General features: G+C 37.4%; 1 protein-coding gene and 1 long non-coding RNA gene across 10 annotated transcripts in view; both read right to left on the bottom strand.

Annotated features, from left to right (window-relative positions):
* TTC28 (tetratricopeptide repeat domain 28) overlaps positions 1-25,249 on the bottom strand; it is a 609,616-nt gene that overhangs the window by 374,451 nt on the left and 209,916 nt on the right. The gene's annotated exons all lie outside the window — the stretch shown is intronic.
* On the bottom strand, positions 9,946-20,834 carry LOC146396629 (uncharacterized). Its single transcript, XR_014825888.1, has 2 exons — positions 15,974-20,834; positions 9,946-14,705 (listed from the first exon to the last, which is right to left on the bottom strand). It is a non-coding gene; the product is annotated as an uncharacterized LOC146396629 (long non-coding RNA).

Below are 25,249 nucleotides of genomic sequence, written 5' to 3' on the forward strand. Positions count from 1 at the left end.
AAAAGGAGCAAGATGAAGAACAGCAAGAAGAGGATGAAGAACCACAAACAACAACTTATCACTTTGCCCAGCTCAAATAATATTCTCAATGAACCATCATCTCCTAATGAAGGTCAAAGTCATATATCATCAAATTGAACCATTGGATTCCTAGCCAAACATAGACATAATCAGCTAATTTGATGATCCATGAGGCCAAATCTAAATATCAACTTATTGGAGAAGAGCTATGCATTTACTTTTTTTCCTCTGGCTGCAGTATGTGTAGCAGCTTAAAGCGGGATCTAAGTTCTCTGACCAGGGATTGAACCCAGGCCATAGCAGTGAAAGTGCCAAATCCTAACCACTAGACCACCAGGGAACTCCAAGATCTGTTCATTGAATTCACCTTTGCTATGTTTCAGAGACAGGATTTTTTTTTTTATAATTTTTTTTATTTTCCCACTGTATAGCAAGGGGATCAAGTTATCCTTACATGTACACATTACAATTACAGTTTTTCCCCCACCCTTTCTTCTGTTGCAACATGAGTATCTGGACATAGTTCTCAATGCTATTCAGCAGGATCTCCTTGTAAATCTATTCTAAGTTGTGTCTGATAAGCCCAAGCTCCCGATCCCTCCCACTCCCTCCCCCTCCCATCAGGCAGCCACAAGTCTCTTCTCCAAGTCCATGATTTTCTTTTCTGAGGAGATGTTCATTTGTGCTGGATATTAGATTCCAGTTATAAGTGATATCATATGGTATTTGTCTTTGTCTTTCTGGCTCATTTCACTCAGGATGAGATTCTCTAGTTCCATCCATGTTGCTGCAAATGGCATTATGTCATCCTTTTTGATGGCTGAGTAGTATTCCATTGTGTATATATACCACATCTTCCGAATCCAATCATCTGTCGATGGACATTTGGGTTGTTTCCATGTCCTGGCTATTGTGAATAGTGCTGCAATGAACATGCGGGTGCACGTGAGAGACAGGATTTTTTAATTGATCCTTTTCTTAGATAAAAGCCAGGATCTTGCACCCATCTGCTTACTGGTCAAGTTCCTCTACCCTTAGTCCAAATTTAAAGCCTGATTTCAGTACTAATTACTCTTAAATACAGGCTCCCAAAGGGTACATCTATTTATAAATGATGGACTGGAGCCTGAAGTCTTCTGTTTAACCCTTGAAATGGTAGCACAGGAAGAACAAACACAATACTATCACTTTTTAAAAGCTTGTCAGAGGAAGCACTAGCATGGTAGGCTTAGGGGAACAGCAGTTTCCAGTAGCAGTAGATGGAAAAAGGAGAAAAATAGTGTCTGCACTGAATAATGCCTAACTCTGTGACAGGAAACACAGGGCTTATGAACACTGTCATTTTTAAAGCATAGAAAATCACTTCCTTAAAAATCCTATGGTGGCACATGTGAAAATAAGAGCTATTAATACTTTTCTTTACCTGAAATTACCCTAGAGCATTAGTTAAGTAACTCATTCTGTAATTCATTCTGATCATCACACATTGTTAGTTTGTGATCTTTGATAAGGTGTTGAAAGCTCTATTTTCTGAGTTTCAATGCCTTAGAAGTTTTGGCACTACTTCTTTGCAGGCCTATCTGTAATCCTTCTTAATCTCAAGGCACACAACCATAGAAAGTATGCAGCACTCCTGTGTCAGCACACCAGGATCAAATCCCAGATCACTACTTACTAACTCCATAATCATCAGAAAGTTACTGACTCTTAGACTCAGCTTCCTCCCCTGTAACTTCTAAAACCCTCTTGCTGTATTGTTAGGATGTGAAGCAGGTAACAATGTCAGCACAGTGCCTAACTCACATGAGGCTCTCATAAATGGTAGCTGTTATCATTAGTGTGGACAATTTTTTCCTATGTGTCCATGTCTCTGTTTTAGCTTCTTTCATCGGCAAAACTGGAAAAAAATTTCAAAAGTTTTATCTCCAATCATGCTCTTACAACCAAGATTTTCAGATGTACTTTTTATGGAAGTCTAATTATTCTATGGCCATAGACTAGTAAGAGACCTATACAAATTCTAGACAATCTCCCAGTCTTCAGAAAGTAATTTAACCTATGGAAGTAGTCAATCTCAAAGGTTACAGATATTGTGCTTTTATATCGCTTAACTGTACACCAATCTGTTCATGAAGCAAACCAAGAAATATGCATAGAAGTTTACTGTACAGCACAGTGAACTTTATCTAAGTCACTTGTAATGGAACATGATGGAGTATAATGTGAGAAAAAGAATATATATTTATATATGACTAGGTCTACTTGCTGTACAGTAGAAATTGACAGAACACTGTAAATCAACTATAATGGAAAAAATTAAAATCTTTAAAAAATTTTTGAAAGAAAAAGAATGTGTGCGTGTGTGTGCGTGTGTGTATATATATATATATATATATATATATGACTGGGCCACTTTGCTGTATAGCAGAAATTGACAGAACATTGTAAATCAACTATAATTAAAAAAAAAAAGACCAATGGGCTCTTGCCAAACTTACCAGAAGTAACACAGATAACAATCACTGCTCCTTGCTACCACCAGTTCTACTGTTACCTGTTACTTGATGTTAGATCCACAACAGGACTACTACAAGGCCAACACATGGGGAAAAACTGGCCCCAAACATTTTGGTTTAGCCACAGACTACTAGGTTATGAACAAAGCTGTTACCTTCCTATATTTACAGGACTAAGGTCTGAAAGGGGACATGGAAGTGAATGGGAGATGGATTCCACAATTCAACCCATTAAGTAGACAACTGCCCTGATCTCTTGTTAAACATGATTTTGGATTCTAAAGTCAAAACCTTGTTAACATTTGTTCATGTTACCACCTGTTTTGGGCCCTGGGTACAGATACTATCCTAAGTTAGAGTCTCCATGAAGGCCCAACATGCCCTTCCTCCAGCTATTGCACCCAAGTGCTTCAGAGAAGCATTAAATCAGGGTCTCTTTGACTCCCAACATACCTGGCAGTCAACCAAAGTCAAGCTGTTCTTAACTCTAAACAGCATCTTATCTCACAAATGCCCCAACTTTTCTGCTTCACATATAACAAGGATGTGAGAGGCTATAGGAGAGCCTTAGACAGGTTTTGCTTGGCTTCTTGCCATCAAAGGTAAACACCTTTGTGTGGTTCAAAGCAGTGATGGGTCTCATTTTGTCATGAAAACAATCTTTGCAGCTATTCACACCACAAGTCTGAGGAGGTCAGCCAGAGCTGAGAAGACAGACATACTTTTTTAAGGAAACATCGGCCCCAAAACCTGAAGTAATAAGCTTCCATCTTCATGTGACTATTGCTTGGCTTTTGATCTTTTTGCTGCTAAAATGACAGGCTCCAGAGGCAAAAGACACATAACCACTAACAAAAAGACTGAATATTAATAAGATGGGAAAAACCTGAATACATGCATTGTTTTTAAGACACACACCCCAAAAGGAATGATATTGGCAAATGTAAACCACTATTCTCCTATACACACACTTCTTATCTTCTCCAAGGCACTGGCCTACCTGTCAGCCCATCCTGTGTCCTCCTCTGCTGCTGTTCACTCACAGCCTACATACAGCACCCAACCTCCACTTTCCCCCCTCTCTCCATCACTCTTTCTATCACCTGTTTCCCATCCACCCTTTATTTTCTTTCTATCTTCTCAGGTGTCCCTATGTGACTTCTTACTAGAAGCATTTAAAATAGCATTATCATTAGCTGCCAAAATCCTAATGTTTGTTTTATGAGAATTATCTAGGAGGGCAGAGCTTTAAGGAAGACAGGCTACAGAAATGAGATGATAATGATCACCACCAAGAGTCAGAAAAGTATCAGTCATCAGGGGTAGAATTTGTTTTCAGAGTCAGAGGGCTGGGAATAACCTGTAACTGATGGAAGCAGGGCTTGATCAAATATTTTATTTTCTAATTGCTCCTCAAATGCATGGCGAGTTTTTTCTATTTGCCCACTAGTTCATCATTTAATTGTGTATGTTGTTATGACAGGAGACTTTCATGATAGCTCTGAGCTCTGTACCCTTAATGAAGAATTCTATTCTTTTTTTTTTTTTTTTTTCATCTTTTTGCCTTTTCTAGGGCCGCTCCTGCAGTATATGGAGGTTCCAGGCTGGAGGTCTAATCGGAGCTGTAGCCACCAGCATACACCAGAGCCACAGCAACTTGGGATCCAAGCCACGTCTGCAACCTACACCACAGCTGATGGCAATGCCAGATCCTTAACCCACTGAGCAAGGCCAGGGATCGAACCCGTAACCTCATGGTTCCTAGTCAGATTCATTAACCACTGCGCCACGACGGGAACTCCAAGAATTCTATTCTTATACACAGTTTTCTTGAAAAAGGCTTGTATACATGGCATGCATTCTGTCTGGAAAGTTTTGTTGATTCTGCTAGGAGAATCATATGTCAGTTTCTTCTCATAGAAAACTGGGCATGTAAAATTTTAATGATTTTGACTTGGTGTTTTTGAGCTTTAAAAATAAAATATTGGGAGTTCCCATAGTGACTCAGCAGGTTAAGAACCCAACACTGTTTCAATGAAGATGTGGATTCGATCTCTGGCCTTGTTCAGTGGGTTAAGGATCTGGATTTGCCACAAGCTGCGGCGTAGGTGCAGCTCTGATTGGGTGTTTCTGCAGCTGTGATGTAAGCCTGCAGCTGCAGCTGCAGCTACAATGTGACCCCACCCCCAGCCCTGGAACTTTCCTGTGCCACAGGTATGACCATAAAAAGGAAAAAAATAAAAATATAAAAATAAAAACATCCTAGAGTTTCCGTCATGGCTCAGTGGGTTACAAACCCGACTAGTATCCATGAGAATGCGGGTCCAATCCCTGGCCTCACTGACTGGATTAAGGATCAAGCGTTGCCACGAGCTGTGGTGTAGGTTGCAGACACAGCTTAGATCTTGTGTTGCTGTGGCTGTGGGGTAGGCCAGCAGCTGCAGCTCTGATTCGACCCCTAGCCTGGGAAATTCCATATGTTGCAGGTGCAGCCCTAAAAGCAAATAAATAAATAAAATAAAAACATCCTTATATGCCTAAGAACAGATTCTAAGTACCTTCTCAAGACTTAGGATATGATTGTATAAAGTATTTATTAAAGTAAATGTAAAATGTTACTTCTTTCTATTGATTATTCACTCAACAAATGATACTGAGTAAACCATCATGTGCATACCATTGCCCTAGGCCCTATAGAAGAAAAGATTATGGTCAATCATAGAGCCTGCCTTAAGGAGAAGCATGCATAAAATGTATAGATATAAATATTTACAGCAGAAAGTAGCAAGTACCATAAGAAGGATATAGATAAAGCACTCCAGGAGTTCAAAGAAGGATGAGATCAATTTCAGTTGAGGGACTTATGGAAAAGATAGTGGTAGTGGAACAGTTCAGACAAGAGGCTATTTCATCATATATTAGCATTTCAGTTTCCATGAACTTTTCTGGGTAGCCAATCTCCTGTGGAATTTACAGGTATTATATCTGTTGTTAGTATTCCATCTATAACATTTCTCCAAATTACCTCTTCCGTCCACTGAAATGAAAATGTAAGAAAAAATATAAGGATTTAAACTCTTAAATTACACTGAAATTGGTAAAGGTACTGGAATACAAGAATAATTCACTTGGCTAAGCCTCATGCCCTTTGTATTTGATAGCAATAATCCCATAGCAACTAGAAAACACACTTATCTTATTAACAAGACTGGAATTATTTTAATTAGGTATCTCCACATGCACCAACTGTTAGAAATCAGACTGTTTTGAAACAGTTGTTAATGACTTAACACGACAAACGTTTTCCTGAATTTCAGGGGGAAGTCTATGATTGAGACAGATGGGAAAGAGCCCGTCCCTGCTGTGTAGCAGAGGAACAGCCTTGTGGGCCTTTAAATGCATTTTCCACTGGGATTTAGCAAAACAATCCTAGAGATACCCAGAAAGACAATCAGAAACTTTGGTAACATCTGCTACATTAAAAGTTCAAAATTGGCACTAGCAAACAGCTAATAATGGAAAAATGCTTCATCTCAGGAAAAAAGTCTCTAAATTTCAAAGTCTCAAACACCTCGTAACAACATCAGGAGTCCAAGGTCTAACCCCAGTCTCCTGGTTAACCTGGGTGAGTGTGTGCTCTACCTCTACTAGACCTTGCCCTCAGATGAGAAACAGGACTCACAATGGAGTTCTAGTCTATGCTTCACATCCTGTCAGAAATGAGGTGGCTTTCAGTTTATTATTAATTCATGGAAATTCTTTAAATCTTTGAAAAGGCTGTTAACAAATTTACAGAAACATTTACAAGGCCCTCTGAGCAGGTACATACCCTAGAAATTCTGTTAAAGAGGTATGTATGTGGCCTGCCTAAAGCAAGATGGAAATGTGTTAAAAAGCAACAAAAAAGAACACATTTTATGTTTTGGAAACTAGATAAGTACTATCCTACGTGGTACTTCATAGATGAGTCTCTACCTGTCTTTGGAGAGCAAATGCGTCCAAAAATTTCATACTAGAGTAAATTCATTTACTTATTTTCTGTTCTAATTAAGAAGAAAAGTAATAGAGTTCTTTTCCAGCCTGTCTAGTCTTTTCCTAGACCTGAGACAAAGATACATCTGGAGAAAGTTAGGAGGAAGGAAAACAAACACAAGCATAACAATGCTTATTCCCAAGGTTTATGGTACTCTATACCTGGTATTTCCCTAAGGGAGTGATGAACAAAGGTTTTTCTGCCCAGCCTGCCCAGGCTCCCTGGGCTCCAAGGTTTGAAAATATGAAAGAATTGTTATGCATGTACACACACACACACACACACACACACACACACACACACACACACACACACACACACAGTGTTTTATATGAAGTTTTGCTGTTTGGACCAGACAGAATGTCTTTTGATTATAAGGCTGAGAGTCAAGGGTAGGTGTGGCCTAGTAATCCATTTAATTGCTTCACTGACTACATTTTTCAGAGCTCTAATCTTATTTTACAAGAAAGTTGTTACGGTTGTTACCAAGTACAATAATATTTTTAGTCTATGTACTTTTATGGTATAATTGCACTGTGATTTGCACATATAATGAATTACAAGGACTGCATCATCCTGGTGACAAATGTCTTTTCTACTTTTCTAGTTCTCACACAGCCATCACTTCTCTTGATGCTTAATGACCAAAGGGCAAGTCTATTGGATCTGGAACAATGCCAAGTACACAACCCAAGAAAATGAATTGAATGCTACAGAGTCAACACCCTCTCTAAGGGACGTGAGTTGGACGTGAGTTGGATAGATAAGTTAAGGCCACAGGATGTTAAGAGTATCAATTAACTATCAAAATGACAAGGAGAGGTGTAACTCATTCTATTCAGTAATAGTATTCCAGAAGAGATATTTGTGAATTTTTAATAATCTCATTTATATTTTAACAATATCTCTTATAATTTGGTTACATTACGGAAGAATTACTATAAATTCATCTAGAGTTTCTGTTTTTTCTGTTTTATAAACACATTTTTAGGGAATAGACTTAAGATGCTAGGAAGCAGACTCCCTAAAAGTTACAAAAGATTGAAGAAAATAATAATAAATAAAGGAAGTTTTTAAAACATCACTACTGCATGTGGCAAAAACACAACTTTCCAATTCCACTTTCCAGTGAACTATTCTAGTTCTTCAGGAAGAACAAGGAGATTGGATCAGGTGTCTTCTAAGGTCCCTTCCACCTAGAAAGATTCCATGATTCTCAAAACAATTGAGAATGTTTTGTTTCATAATATATACCATCAGCACACGCTTTGAGGAAAAAGTCCCAACTTTTATTTTAAAAGCTCATCTTGAGAAGGTGAACAAAGAGCACTGCTGCTCCTGTAGAGCAGAAGTTAAAATTACTAGAAGTCATGAAGAACCAGGCAACAGAGTATTTCTTGCATAGAATTCTTCAGATCATGTTTCATTGTTCATTAAACTTGGAGCCGAATCCTTTCCGAGCTACTGCAGAGTAAAGGAATCAGTTCCAAGCTTCCAGCTGCAATTTATGACTCTTATCCTTGCTTCCTTGTCCTCCTTGCAATGTTATACAATATCCACCTTCAAGATGTGGGAGTTTCACTCCATTCTTCTCCCCCTGTGAAAAACTGGTGATAATCATGGGAAGAAAAATAACAATTGTTAAACAGCATGGTTCTAAACTTTAAAAAAGAGGTCACTCTCATAATCATGCCTATTGTCTACTAACTCCTATATTATTAAAGAGCTGAAAAGAGTGCATCTTTCAGAATCAAAGAAATCCAGTGTAAAGGTCATCTAATTCAACCTCCTACCTAATGCCTAAAGCCTATCGAGAGCAGCCTTATAGCACATAGTTGAACACCTCCACTAATAGAAAACTCACTATTTCCAGAGAGAATCATATCTGGAGACCATTATATTTCAAAGTTCTCCTCTGAATTAAACAGATAAACCAAAACATATCTCTGTCATTTCTACCAACTATTTATCTTTAAAATCTTTATATATCTTTACAAATCTTTAAAATCTTTACAAAATCTTTACATACTTTTTAAAAACTTGCACTGTTTTTTAAAGATATGATTTATATACCATACTATTGCTTTTGGAATCGATTAGCAATGAGATCCTGCTGTGTAGCACTGAGAACTATGTCTAGTCACTTATGATGGAGCATGATAATGGGAGAAAAAAGAATGTACATATGTATGTGTAACTGGGTCACCATGCCGTACAGTGGGAAAAAAATTGTATTGGGGAAATAATAATTTTAAAAAATTGAGAGAAAGCTTTAAAAAAAAAAATTTACCCCTTGCATACCTCTTAAGCAACAAGGAACATGGCTAATTCCTCTTCCACATAATAATTCTTCAAATACTTGAGGACAATAAATATTATATGCCCCTTCCTACCACTAAAGATATCCATTTCCTTCTATCATTCCTCATCTGAAACAGTTTAAAGGCCACGCTTTAGACCCTTGTCTTGGCTATGGTGCCTATCTTGAGCATACTCTAGTTTATCTTCATCTTGAGTTACATCTGTTTTATCATAAACATGCTAAATAATTAACAAAAATAGAACGTATAGAAAACATTTCATTGTGAGAAGGAACATGGATTGATTGTATTACCATGAGAGAGAAGAGGCAACTGCGACTTCTAAACCCAGACCTTAGTAATTAACAGATGATGTCTGGGATTCAGAAAGGAGTTATTAAAAGAGAGAGCAGGCGTTCCCGTCGTGGCGCAGTGGTTACGAAATCCAACTAGGAACTGTGAGGTTGCGGATTCGATCCCTGGCCTTACTCAGTGGGTTAAGGATCCGGCATTGCCATGAGCTGTGCTGTAGGTTGCAGATGCGGCTCGAATCCCGCGTTGCTGTGGCTCTGGCGTAGGCCGGTGGCTACAGCTCCAATTTGACCCCTAGCCTGGGAACCTCCATATGCCACGGAAGCGGCCCAAGAAAGGGCAAAAAAAAAAAAGAAAAAGAAAAAAGTAAAAGAGCAGACTAGCAGGTTGGGAGGCACCCACAAACACAAAATGAGAACAACAAAACTGGTGTTTAAAGAGATACAATCAATAAAGTGTTTAAATGAAGAATTTAGGGTGCATTTGTGAGGATAAAGTGATAAAATGCCTAGAAATAGAGAAAAATAGTAATTTTGTGAACTAGCAAATAAAGTGAATATACAGGCTAGAATTATTTTTCAATCCTTTCAAAAGAAAATAATTCTCATTAATGATGTAAACATTAATATACATTTTTTCATTTATAATTCTTCTCCTCATCTTGGATAGAATTAAAATAAAACCAAAGACAAAGACAACCCAAACAACAGTTTCTAAAACAGTGATTTGGGTATGCTATGGTTAAGACTCCATTTTCATTCAATTTCTTTATTTTCAAGTTTGTTTTTAAAAGTGATGGACTAAATTCTCTTGTCTACAGGTAAATTTTTTAACATTCTAATGAAAATCTGTTCAGAACACATTACTTTTTAACAGACTTAGAAAAACTCCATATCTTCTAATTTTAGATTTAAAATATTACATTTTTAAGACGTTTTGTCACTGTTAAAAATTTCTCTCAAGTCCAGCCGCAGAGTTAATGACAGTCATACTTGCAGATCCTAGCTATGTGGAGCCAGGAAAAGCAACTGCAGAGTTATTTAACTCTTAACAGAAGGCTTTCCCACTTACTGTTCAGCCATGTTTATTATATTTAGTAATCTAAAAGCAAGCTTCTTCCAATAGTCCATTCCAAAAAGCTTGGAAAAGACTTTTGGTTCAGAAGATCATTATCATCTGAAGCACCTCCAAGAATGGTTCTGAAAAAGTGGCCTTCTGAGTTCCTGCTGTGAAACAGTGGGTTAATGATCTGGTATTGCCTCTGTGGCAGCGCCAGTTTGATCCCCAGCCTGGTGCAGTGGGTTAAGGATCTGACGTTGCCACAGCTGTGGTGTAGTCGTAGCTATGGCTGGGATTCTATCCCTGGCCCAAGAACTTCCACATGCCATGGATGTGGCCAAGAAAAGAAAAAAATAAATAAATAAAATGTGTTCTTCCTGCAAAAGTTCATCAGAAAGAAGTGCTTGTATGATAGCACCATGTACCTTGACGACTAAATAAGTATTACAACCTTTCCAAAAAGGCATATGCCTTCAAGAAAGCATTATTTTCACAAGAACAATTGTAATGTCAGTTTAATGGCCTTCTCCATTGATGATCTTCACAGTTCCAAGGGCAGTGAAAGTAGTGCCTTAAAAAAAGAAGAGTTCTAAACACTATAGGAACTACAATTACTACAACTAGAGTTAGGTAGCGGTATACAAGCAGACACAAATGTAACACCAGACTCATTAAAGTTTTCCTTACAAGGAATATGAGAAACAATCAAAACCAAAGTTGCCAGTCTAAGAGCTAGCAAATAGAATCATAACACACAAGTCTCCAGAAACCTGCTCTCCAAGAATTCTAGACCATGATGGAATTTCCCAAAATAAAGACCCCACATCAATGTTACTTCAAAATAACCAAATATTTTAAAGAGTTTTAATTCCAAAGTATAAGAATAGTACACAAGTTATGAGAAGAGAATAGTAAGGTCAAGTTCTACAAGCAGGTTGACACATCACTGACCCTTATACTCTGCCCCAGTTGGAAAGGAAGCTAGGATTTCAAAAGTTCTCCAAATAAATGCCTTGATAAAGGATACAAGATCTGTGTTTCAGATATCTGAAAATCTGTCCATGGAAAATGAATGAAAGCTGCACCAGATGGTCAGATTCAACACCTTAGTCCTGCTTCATTACCCTTTGATTGGAACTATTGCAAAGTGTCTCAGTTATTAACATTTTCCTGCTACCCCTTCTCCACAGCTACTTCTTTCCAGTTCATCTTCTACCATGCAGCCATAAGGAGACAGAGAAAGAAAAGATGATCATGGTCCTCTGTCAAGCTTGGAAAATGTTTCTTGGATGTTCACTGGTTCCTAAAAAAACCAGAACTCCTTACCTTGGCATACAAAGCCCTCACAATATGATGACACAACCTCTCTTTCCTGCCTTGCTTCCTTATAACTTTCCACCAAACTCATTAAGATCCTGCCACAATGATATTCTCCACCTAGCAGGTATGCCAAGTATTGTCACAATTCTGTGTCAGAATACCCTTTCCCCATCCTTCCTGTACCTGAAAAAATTTTACTCCATTTTTAGTGCCAGCTCTGACCTCAGAGTTAGTTTCTTACCCTACTGCTCTTCAGATCATTTCAGAGTTTTAGCATATACTGTTTTTCTATAACAATTTCTCTGCATTTAGGAATGGTGATGCTTGGTGACAGAATGGGCAGGGAATGAGGCAGGTGGGATATAAGCAGGCAGGAATGCAAACCAGTAGTAGGCAAACTTTCTCCCTTTAAAATATTTTAACTAAACCCTTGGTTGTCAGCTTTTTGAAAAAGCATCTCACTTGCTGCATTAATAGATCTCTAACACCTGGGAGCACATTCAGGTGGGCTTCTATGAAGAATTTTGGCACTAACATGCTCAATGACTCCTTTAAGATCAGACTATTTCTAGGTATCTGATATATTATTGAAAAACAATTTGAATTGGATTTTATTTTCATGAAATACTAAGAGATAAAAGCTTAAATACTACAGTGAACTCTGGTACTTATACTGATACCAGAAGTAGCCTGGAAGGCAGCCACAGGGGTTAAAAGAGAATCAATTTTGTTACAGGAAAACTCATTTTAAATGTATAATGCAGAAGGAATTCTTTAACTTCAAAATACCTTATCAAAATTGTTTAGAATCCTAAAGAAACAAATCCATATTTTTAGAAATTATGATTAAGATTGAGGGTTCAAAAAAAAACCAAAAAAAACTGGGTAACTTCTCCCCACCATTCCTGTGAGCTGTGGTCCATATCACTTAATGATAACACTAAAAGCAGAATAAATGAAGGGGGACCATTTCCTTTGGGTTGTTCAAAAGCAAAGTACAATGACAGCCAAATGACATAAAAACCAACAGAGAGGTGGAAAGTTATGTTATCTTTAAGCTTTGAACAGGATATTATAAACAATGAGGAGAAAGATAAACTACTGACTAATTCAAACTCAGAAATAATTCTCTAATTCACTATGAAACCTAGAAACACCTCAAGCTTAGATGATCTTAAATATGCTTATTTTCACCTACTTCTGTCTGACAATCATTAATATGTCACATCATTATCTAATTTTGTATGCTATGCAGCATATCTGAATGGAACATTAATTTTTCTTCCACGTAAAATGAGTACACAAGAGGAAAAAAAGACTCTACTCTGGCTTGATCTACTGTGATTGGAATTCACACCAGGAAATGACCTTTCAGAAACAAACACCCTGCACAGATGCAGCATAGCTCTCTAGAGAGCAACAGTAAATCTGAAGTTGATCAGACTGTAACAGGGGAGTGCCTGCAGGAAGGAATATTTGAAACATCTGGGATGCTAACTGCAACCCTCTAAACTAATGTAAGGAGATGGAGACTATGAGAGGAGCCCAATACATTCTGCTCGAAGGAGCTGGTTCTTGTCAGGCTAAGATATCTCAAGACTGAGAAGTCAGTTCCGAGTTGAAAACTACGGCAGAAATGGCCTATGGTGGGAAAAGCATTTTCACTGGAGACAAATCACCCAGAGGCATAAGATTCAGAGATGCAAGGGCAATGCCGACAACCAGGATGGAACAGGAACAAGTGCCTCAAAAGTCAAGGTTGTCTGTCCAAACATTTATATTTTGGGTGGAGAGGGGGGAGAACTGAAGAGAGAAGGACAGGCAGGACAGAGATATAGGCCAGTCTCTGAGGCAGGAAAAGGGAACACGTGATGATCTAAGCAGCCAAAGTAGAGCAAAATTCTGCTAATTGTCCAATAAATTCACAACTTGTACAGTTAAAGTTCCAATTTTGTAAGAAACTTGAAGAAATATCTTCCTTTGAAATAAATGGAGTAATAAGCAATAACCAGTACAATATTTATAACTCTAAAAAAGCATATAATCAGGTTAGACAGATTATCAATTTACTTTTAATATTTTAATTGAATAATTTGCTGAATTATGGCAAAACCAACAATCTAAAACTGTATTCTAACAAAATATCTGAGACAAGGTCTCAGAGTCTAGTTCACAATCTTAATTAATATTGGCCTAATATGAGCACTGCCAGATGGACTGAAAAGTGGCTCAGAGATCACATAGGAAAATATGTCAAATGGGAGGAGAGTCTGCTGCATGTGCCAGGGTTGGTACTGGGTCTGAGTTTAATTAACACACTCCTTAAATAACAAGAGAAAAATAAGATAATATCAGATAAATGAAATTCCCTGGAGGTAAATAAGAGAAATTTTAAATGAAGAAACAATTATAGAAAAGTGGAGACTGTCCTTTGGAGGCATGCAGATAAGCAATTACAATTTTTATTAGAAAAAAATAATACCTGGTACAGATTTAAGGGAAAAAGCTATCATTTTACTAAAGCAGAACTGAATCATATGTTCAGTGTGACACTAGAACTATAGTAAAAATCACATTTAGAAATTAATTTTAAAAGTTTAAATACAGATTTGCTTATAGCAAAACATAGCAACCAAAGATTAAATATAATTTGAAATTCCCTTTTACAGAAATGATAACAATGCACTGCTTTACAGTTTCCCAAATGCTTTCACATATATTATCCCTTGATATCCTCATAACAGCCCTCTGAGACAGGCAACGTTTCTGATCCAATTTTACAAATAAGAAGCCTGAGGCTCTGAATGGGTATATAATGCGCCTATGATCAAACAGCTAGGACACAAGAAATGCCAGCAAACCTCAATTTGCTGACTTCTATTCCAACAAAAAGAAAGGAATCACATCACTGGGGAAAAAAAAAAAAAAAAGCTTATGCTACCACAGTTGCAAATCTTCCTTCAGTGCTTTATCAGGCTATTCAGCCTCTAAACTGGGCAAAATCCAAATGACACAATTTATTGAATGGGCCAGAATAATGTTTTTTTAAATATTTAAACATCAATTGCATATCTTTTCTATATTTTTCAACCAAAATAAAAAGTTTAAGAATGTTAAAGAAGTTCCTAAATTTCAAGATTAAAACTGGTAAACTCCAAATGGCTGAAAGACTTAAATATACGACAGGACACCATCAAACTCCTAGAAGAAAACATAGGCAAAACACTCTCTGACATCAACATCATGAATATTTTCTCAGGTCAGTCTCCCAAAGCAATAGAAACTAGAGCAAAAATAAACCCATGGGACCTCATCAAACTGAAAAGCTTTTGCACAGCAAAGGAAACCCAAAAGAAAACAAAAAGACAACTTACAGAATGGGAGAAAATAGTTTCAAATGATGCAACTGACAAGGGCTTAATCTCTAGAATATACAAGCAACTTATACAACTCAACAGCAAAAAAACCAATCAATCAATGGAAAAATGGGCAAAAGACCTGAATAGACATTTCTCCAAGGAAGATATACAGATGGCCAACAAACACATGAAAAAATGCTCAACATCGCTGATTATAAGAGAAATGCAAATCAAAACTACCATGAGATACCACCTCACACCAGTCAGAATGGCCATCATTCATAAATCCACAAATAACAAGTGCTGGAGGGGCTGTGGAGAAAAGGGAACCCTCCTGCACTGCTGGTGGGAATGTAAACTGGTACAGCCACTATGGAGAACAGTTTGGAGATACCTTAGAAATCTATACATAGAACTTCCATATGACCCTGCAATCCCACTCTTGGGCATCTATCCGGACAAAGCTCTACTTAAAAGAGACACATGCACCCGCATGTTCATTGCAGCACTATTCACAATAGCCAGGACATGGAAACAATCCAAATGTCCATCGACAGAGGATTGGATTCGGAAGATGTGGTATATATACACGATGGAATACTACTCAGCCATAAAAAAGGATGACATCATGCCATTTGCAGCAACATGGATGGAACTAGAGAATCTCATACTGAGTGAAATGAGCCAGAAAGACAAAGACAAATACCATATGACATCACTTATAACTGGAATCTAATATCCAGCACAAATGAACATCTCCTCAGAAAAGAAAATCAATCATGGACTTGGAGAAGAGACTTGTGGTTGCCTGATGGGAGGGGGAGGGAGTGGGAGGGATTGGGAGCTTGGGCTTATCAGTCACAACGTAGAATAGATTTACAAGGAGATCCCGCTGAATAGCATTGAGAACTATGTCTAGATACTCATGTTGCAACAGAAGAAATGGTGGGGGAAAAACTGTAATTGTAATGTATACATGTAAGGATAACCTGACCCCCTTGCTGTACAGTGGGAAAATAAAATTAAAAAAAAAAAAAAAAAAAAAAAAAAAACTGGAATTTTAAAGGTGACTCTATAAAAATTGCCTGATTTTTCTTTTTGCAAGTATACAAAACTCTAAAAAACACACTGGAGAAGCTAATATCTATGATTATAAAGAATATATTCAAGGAGTTCCCATCATGGTGCAGTGGTTAACGAATCCAACTAGGAACCATGAGGTTGCAGGTTCGATCCCTGGCCTTGCTCAGTGGGTTAAGGATCCGGCGTTGCCGTGAGCTGTGGTGTAGGTTGCAGACACGTTCGGATCCTATGTTGCTGTGGTTCTGGCGTAGGTCGATGGCTACAGCTCCAATTCGACCTCTAGCCTGGGAACCTCCACATGCCGTGTGAGCGGCCCTAGAAAAGGCTAAAAGACAAAAAAAAAAGAATACATTCAATAGTCTTATTCCCCACCTCTGGTTCCATTAATTTTAGTCTAATAGATCACAATATTCTATGGATTGATTAGCTGTTTTTCCTCTGCCCTTTGAAAGATTTCCTGTTAGCAAAAATATTTATTAAGAGAATACTAGAGGAAAATATCATACTGTACAGTCACAATTTGCTACAGAATGCTGAACTGTCTCAGCAGGTGCTGCCCCTCCATGTGTCAATCTGAAGTGATAGAAATTTTTTGAATATCCTGTGGTCATTACATATTGAATACAACCCCCCTCCCCAACCTTCACACCCAAAGAGCTTTTACTTTGCTAGAGACAAACCAGAGGAAGATTTGCCAGACTGTAAAACAGAATTTCTTGTTGTTGTTGTTATACTCCTAGAATATTATTTTCTTATGTCCATCAATCTTACTGCCTCAATAAGACATGAAAAGTTAGGGTGAGCTCCAGAATGTCTTGGCTCAGTTTCATCACTGCAAGGTTTTAAGTTACCCCTATCAATGGTCATGAGCCACTTGGGAAAGCACAGCACACAACACTGAAACAAAAATGATAGTAACATGCTCTGCAGAGAGAGCTGGGAATATCTGAACCAAACAGGAAAAGCGGACTGAAAGAAAAAGATGAGAACTCCTATGATAAAACTTCATTACATTCATCCAGTCAACAAATATTTACTGAGCGCCTTCTCTCTATATAAAGAACACATTCAAAGAGGATGGCACATCCATAGTATGGGCATAACATTAATAACTTTCCATAATGCTATTTTTCAAAGGAGTTTCTTTTAGCATAGTCATTTTCCCCCAGTTTGGAAAAAATCAGAAACAGACATTTGCTTGCATAATTCCAATGAGAACTAACTTACGTTGACATGGACCTTAGGAAAGAGAATGAAATCACTGTGTTCTATGTTGGAAAGAAATCCTAAAAAGGCAGACAACATACAGCTGACTTAGATGACTCAGGAATTTACAACATTTAGATTCTCCTTACCTACCAAACACTGTGGTAGATATGTTCACATGGTTTTATTACTAAGGCATATGCAGATGCATTTTCATTACATTAGTAAGTTACAATGCCCCAAGTCAAGCTTCCTGACAGAAAAATGGCACAACATTTGATTACTAATCTACATATCAGGCCAAGCTATGTAAACCCTAGTAGCTCTGAACCTAAAACCTCAAGCCCTCTTACTACATAGATGTAGACAGTTGGTATGAGTCTTAACCCAAGATTTAGTGTGGCTTTGAAAATATTAGCTATGTCTTGCTCTAAATAGTACTACTCCCTGGTTTCTCTAATCAACTTCATTGTATTCCCAATAACTAAAATGCAGATCTTTTACCTTTTGTCTGACTATCACTAAGAAAATGTAGTTTTAAACAGCACACAAGCATAATCTACAATGGAGGCAATCTCTCAAGCTTTGAGCAGAGAAGAATTAAGAGGGAAATCCTTGAGAAGACAGTAATTGGGCCACTGGAGTTTCTTCTCACTAATTATTCCAGAGTGGCCATTAGCTATGTAACCAAGGAGGAAAGTGTGTCAGACTTCAGCGAAGCTGTGTCTTCAGCATCTTATGGAATGCACCCTAAAGCCACTGTGTAATTAACTGCCAGGAAAATGCTGAGTGAGTAGAATAAAGAAGCTATAACAAATCAAATATACTGCACAGTTCAACCCCCAATGACAGCAGTTGAACTGCTTAGAACTTCAAAATACTCATCAGCATACATTTCCTTTTGAGAATCTCCAGAAAACAGATTTTTAGTTAAGTGAAAAAGCAAAAATACAGGTTTAAGAGGCTTAAACTTATATAAATTCTCAGCTATAAGGATCATTTATCTTGCTCCCCTCATGTTACAGGAACACAGTATCAATGATGCTCAAAGCGTGGGCCACAAGGAAACTGGAGGGCTTTTCCAAAAATCTAAGATCATGATCTACTGTGGTCAAACAGAGACCCAAAAGGGGGCGGGGGGTGAGTCTCTTGAATGTATTGTGGGATACTCTCCAATATACTCTTAAGATTTTTTAGTACATTTTTATCTATTCAGCAAATATTGATTGAGCACCTATATACCTAAAGCTAAGAATGAACTCCAGTCCCACTGGAATACTGAAATTTCAAGGATCAGATAACTTAGCAGAGGCTGGAACATGTCCATTTGTTTAGCTTTTATTTGGGAACACAGGAAGGTTGTATTTTCAGTGAGCAATTAAAATTTGCCCCCAAATTTTAAGGTTGTATTTCAGTGAGCAATTAAAATTTGCTCCCAAAACTGGCTGGGAAGAATTACAGAGAACTTAAAATCAGAACTTGAGCCCTACCCAACATTTACTGAGATAGGTTCTAGGAGCAGAGTCCAGATACATGTAGCGACATGTTTAAGACTTTTAGGCCTAGATAATTATAATGATCAGTAAGGTTTAGGAATCACCATTGAATACTTTGTCTTTCTTTAGAACCTAAAAGCTAAACAGCCCCTATTATACATGAATTCAATGTTCAATACCATAAGCAGGAAACATAACCAAGAATTCTATATAACTATCTGAAGACATAATTTCTTATTGTATCAATATTTCCTTCTTTCAGATTCATTACTTGGAAGAAAAAAAAAAAAGTATATCAAGGTCTTAAAATACTTTCACCCCCCTCACCTAGTTCTTGAAATTCTACCAATTTTTCATGACAAAATGCAAATCTTCCAATAAGCCTTCTTTGATCCCTCAGCAGGAAATATTCCTCCCCTGTATTCCATAGCATATTATGATATATTTCCTATATTCTGTATGTATTACAATAGGTTTACACTGATCACCCTAACAGTAACTTAATCTCTTTAATAGATGGAACCTCACTTACTGAATCTATTTCAGCATCTAATTCCTTGCTCAATGAAGATGTTCCATACATATTTAACTGAATTAAACTTAGAAACCAGAAGAGAACTCATCTTTCTGTCTGAGGGCATTATTAAGTAACACTGCCAATTTAGGACTCTTGCTAAAAAAAAAAAAAAAAAAACAGCACATCGAAAATATTTTTAAGAAAACACCATCTTTTAGGCATAGTGTGTCAACATTTCGACTAAAACAAAGTACTTAGGAGTTCCCGTCATGGCTCAGTGGTTAACAAATCCGACTAGGAACCATGAGGTTGCGGGTTCGATCCCTGGCCTTGCTCAGTGGGTTAAGGATCCGGCACTGCTGTGAGCTGTGGTGTAGCTCGCAGACACGGCTTGGATCCCACGTTGCTGTGGCTCTGGTATAGGCTGGCAGCTACAGCTCCGATTGGACCCCTAGCCTGGGAACCTCCATATGCCGCGGGAGAGGCCCTAGAAAAAAGGCAAAAAGACAAAAAACAAAAACAAAAACAAAAACAAACAAACAAACAAAAAACCAGAGTACTCAAACAAACTGACCATTACACAGAAACTTTATTTCACTTTAAATAAAATCTCGGAGTTATACTCTAAATGTTAGATTGTAGTTTTTCTCTGTTTCACTTCTTCCAAGTATTAGAAATATCCAGATAGTTTAGAATGCTATCTTCCCAAGTATAGCTCTAAAAGGAGACTGAGAGTACATTTTCAAGAAAAAGAGCTACTGATGATTATACATAAAAGGAAAATGCCCCCAAATCTCTATTATAGGATATTAATTTACAGATTTATAAGAAGTAACAGAGTTACTAATCTCATCATGAAAGGCTGATTAATTTCATATTAGGCAAGTTTGATTCTAAAAAGTTACATCTTGGATTCTTTGGCAGCTGTTACTGGTGTTTGTACAGCCCTTGTCATCACCCCAGATGACTGCTGATTGACAGGATTAATAGATTTTGTTTTAATTGTAAAAGAAGACAGATGAAAGCTTTTGGCCAGATGACTAACTGCTCATCTTGAGTAATAAACATTCCTATTTCTCTCCCTCCATATTGAATATCTATTTCTAATTCACTATTAACTAATCAAGTAGGGCTGCAGCTTTAAAAAAAAAAAAAGAGTATAATACAAAAGGTCAAATGTATTTCTTTGGAAAAAATAGATTTCTTTTTCTAACTTTGATACCGATTAGAAATTACTAAATAAAAACACCAGGTGAAAGTTAAGTACTTTCCTGGTAGTTTCTCTTCTCTGCAGCTGCAGCAATTCTCAAAATTACACTTAAAAATAGAGATTGAGAGGGAGAGTACATACATCTTAACTCTGACATTCTCTTTTTTTCTCCCTAAGTACTTGAAAGAAGGCAACTTCAATTCAACTTCAAAACCAATACTGTAAACACAATTTTAGCTGAGATACACCTGGAAAAGAAAGTAAACAACTTTCCTCTTTTTGCTATATCATATATTGACACATATTCAAATGTATAATGCCACATTTTATCTAAAAACTATGTGTCCAAAAACTGTATTTATCAGTAACCTAATAAAAAGTCCTTTACCATTAAAATGGTATAAGTACAAAGAGACCATACTCTGCTGAAGAGCTGCATGTGACCTGCAGAGGCTAGTGCCATCACTGACCAATAACCAAATGTTCAGGAAAGAGCCACAATATTTCTGGTTTGACAAAGCAATCAATAAAGATGCTATATGACCTCAAACTGTGCTCTCATGTTTTTTTTTTTTTTTCTTTTTCCTTTTTAGGGCCGCACCCGCGGCATATGGAGGTTCCCAGGCTAGGGTCAAATAGGAGTTATAGCTGTCGGCCTACACCACAGCCACAGCAACACAGGATCCACGCCGTGTTTGCGACCTACACCACAGCTCATGGCAATGCCGGATCCTTAACCCCCTGAGCAAGGTCAGGGATCGAACCTGCAACCTCATGGTTCCTAGTCAGATTTGTTTCCGCTGCACCAAGACGGGAATTTCAAAAAGAACTGTTTTGATTCCACTCTTTATGGTAATTTACTGACTTTTTGAGGAAAATTACAAGTATAACATCAAAAGAAATAGGAGCGGAAAAAAAAAACCCTCCTATTTGAGGTTGGAATGTTTTTTCTTTACATCTTAAATAATTATTAATTTGTGACTGATTATCTGCTTAAAGAAGAAATAACGTACAAGAAATGAAGTTAAATAATTCTTTAAAACATTTATCAAAATGCCTACAGTGCTATTTCAAATCAAGAAGAGCTTTAATAAATACCTAGTCAAGGAAAAAAAAGCAAGAAATGTGGTCTAATATCAGCTTTACATAGATTTGAGAGGGATGTTATCGTCTTCAGTTGCATTTCCCTTTTAAACTTCCAATGATTTTTTTTAAGAGGAAAGGAGTAAATGAATATAAGTATCTGTTAAATCAGCAAAGCACAAAACATTATACTCAAGACAATAACAGTAAGAACACAAGGCTCAAAAACATGAAGAGGAGCTCCCATTGTGGTTCAGCAAGGCAAGAACCCAACATAGTGTCTGTGAGGATGTAAATTCGATCCCTGGCCTTGCTCAGTGAGTTAAGGATCTGGCATTGCTGAAAGCTGCAGTGTAGGTCACAGATTTGGCTCAGATCCCGAGTTGCTATGGCTATGGCAGAGGCCATCAGCTGCAGCTCTGATCCGAACCCTAGCCTGGGAACTTCCATATGCCGCAGGTGTGGCCGAAAAAGAAAAAAAAATACATAAAGAGAAAACTGTCTTCCTTTCACTTCATACTTGAATGGTGTCCCTGCTAAATGAGCTGTGGTTTAGGTGGCAGATGTGGCTCAGATATGGCTTTGCTGTGGCTGTGATGTAGACCAGTAGCCACAGCTCCGATTCGACCCCCTAGCCAGGGAACTTCCATATGCTACAAGTGTGTCTCTTAGAGAAAAAAACAAAACAAAACAAAACAAAAACTCAGAAAGAAAGTCCTTATTTCATAAACACTAAAAGTCAAATTTTTATTTTAAAAATCAATTATGTATTTTTTAAATATATTGATAACATTAAAAATTCCTATCAGTGGATAATATGAATTGCCATTTCCTTATTCCCAGTCACCTACTTCTTCACTCAAAACAGTGAAAGCACGGTTCAATATTTTTCATGAAGAAATATAGATATTACAAACTATGTATCTGATTAAAGATTCCAGATTAAAAGTCATGAACTTAAAAACTGCTGTTGATCCTTGACATTCCTAAAGATCTCTGGATCATTCTAATTCCCCAGATTTGCAAAAGATACTACAGCATATAGCTTCCCTCCCACAAAATTCACTAAAACATGACTGAAATTTTTAGGTGACCCTTTTTAGACCCTTGATAGGTCTATAAATAATGGACTAAAGTGGAGTTTCCAGGTTCCCATGCTAGGGGTCGAATCAGGAGCTATACCCACCAGCCTATGCCAGAGCCACAGCAATGCCAGATCTGAGCCACATCTGCGACATACACCACAGCTCACAGCCACACCAGATCCTTTAACCCACTAAGGGAGGCCAGGGATGGAACCTGCGCATTCTCATGGATGCTAGTCACATTCGTTTCCACTGAGCCATGACAGGAACTCCTCCACTAGAACAATTTAAATCTTGAATGTTACATCTGGAAATGCCAGGTTCTTTGGCATACTTAACTTATGTAAAAGTAACCTTGTAAAATAACTTGGAAAAATACCTAATGAAATAACTGCATATAAAAAGATGCAATAAAATGTTGTCCCTTCAGAAGAAAATTAGGCTTTGAGTATTACTTGCACCTCACACTCTACATTTTCACAATAAATGAGTAAGTAAACAGACAAATGTGTCTTCCACATCCTCCTGCCTTTGCCGATGATGATGGCCTCTCTGAAACAAAATCCTTTACACCTTTCTCAAGAACAGCAAACCTCTCTATTTCCCTCATATTCCTTTCCCAGGGTTCCCATAGTAAATATATAAATTAGAATACTTAGAACAGTGTATTGCAATTGAATATTAATATATGCCTTCCATGGGAGTTCCTGTCGTGGTTCAGTGATAATGAACCATAGTACCCATGAGGATGTGGGTTCGATCCCTGGCCTTGCTCAATGGGTTAAGGATCTGGCATTGCTGTGAGCTGTGGTGTAGGTCACAGATGTGGCTCAGATCTGGAGTTGCTATGGCTGCAGCTCCAATTTGACCCCTAGCCTGGGAACTAAAAAGAAAAAATATATATGTATGCCTCCCAACTATACCCTGGCAAGGGTCATGCCTTTTTTAGGTTGTTTTGAAGTATTATCTCTTTACCCAGGCCATAGTATAAGTCTGATAAAAACTTCCTTTAATATAGTCCCAGGTAGAAGTATCTCATACCTTATCTTGTGTTTGTGTCTTAGGGGTTTCCAGTAAAGTTCTTATTGCTTGGTTTTGATATGAAATGATTTCTCACCTCTGGGCTTTACCATACCAAACTTTAACCACATTTAGTCAAACATTTAGGTCTTTGCTAATTTCCAGTTACCCCCTATCCATATGTTCCCCTTTCACAAACCTCCTGGATTAGATCAGTAAGGAATGGCTGTTGGCAGCTATATGACGTTCAATGTTGCTACCACTAAAGCATGTGAACATTTCATTGTTTAGGCGTTACAGAGACTCTCAGCAAACATTTACTCTGGGTTCTTGGATTAGAAGAACATTTGTGGTAGGCAAAAGGTAAATAATAAACCACAATGCTACTCAACCAGTGACCTAAAAGACTTCTGACATCTGACTCTATTGCTTACTAAATCACTGTGCATATAAACAAAGATTCAACTCGTTGTTTCTACTACAAGTTATATTTCTAAAACATAGTTCTTCAGTTATTTCGTTTATTTAAAATAAGCTAAAGTAAGGCATAATAGTTCAGTGGCTTGCAAATTAACATAAAAAGCATCAGAATATGAATTCATCTGTTACTGACTGACTAAATACAGCTGGATGTGTAATAGTGTAAGCTGTCAGATCTCTGGTTTCCTCCAGTATAAGTCTATTATACGAATTTCAATTATAATAGGGCAATACCCATGAATCTTCAATTCTGTGTGTCAGTTACAAAAATAAATTCATTATATTCAAAGGCACTTGCTGAATATCCTGCACAGTCAGGCACTATGCTGTGCACTTGGGAGAAGATGAATAACAGCCATCACTGCTCTTTAAGGATTTAAGATCTAGTTGTAAAAACTGATATAAACAAGCCATGAGCATGAACAATTAAAGATATAAACAATTGAAGATATAATTGAAGACAGCTTGTCAGTCCCTTCCTGATATGTTGTATAGTTGCTATACTGTGTGTAACAAACACATGTTGAACAAATGAACTAATCAATCAGTTCATTCATCAATTGATCAAACTGCAATAATTGCCCTAATAAGGGTAAAACAGTACAATAAAAGAAGGGATTAATTCCAACTTAGTATGTTGCAGAGAGCCTCACAGAGAGGAAGGCTTGAATAAGGCCTCGAACAATGAATTCAATTTGGGAAAGCTGAGATGGGATGGGAGACTCTGAGGACAGTAAGGGAAACTCACTAAAACAACAAGAGCCCAAAAATATCTCCTTGGTCCCACTTTCTCCTGGGGTCTGTTCACTTTGATAGTGGCTATAACCATCTCACTGGCACCAAAATGTGTTGCTTCCCTTATCAAACTTCAATAGGCATTTGGTAAATATTTTTTCAATGAAAGACCCAACCTGGTGGAAGTAGAGGAAAATAATTTAAAACTTTTTCCTTTGATTCTCTTCAGTTAAAGTTGCTGATTTTCAAAAAGATTAAAAATGCCAAGGCTAAAAAAAAAACCAAAAAAACCCACTAAGTACAGAATATCATTAATTAATTAACCAATTTAATTAAATAAAGAGGCTGACACAGTGAGCTTGCTTTTTTTTTTTTTTTTTTTTTGTCTTTTGAGGACCATATCCATTGCATATG

This window comes from Sus scrofa, chromosome 14 (assembly GCF_054392235.1).
Source record: "Sus scrofa isolate SSC_HxYL_T2T_F1_AM1 chromosome 14, Sscrofa_HxYL_maternal_Yorkshire_Landrace_v2.0, whole genome shotgun sequence".
Lineage (NCBI taxonomy): Eukaryota > Metazoa > Chordata > Mammalia > Artiodactyla > Suidae > Sus > Sus scrofa.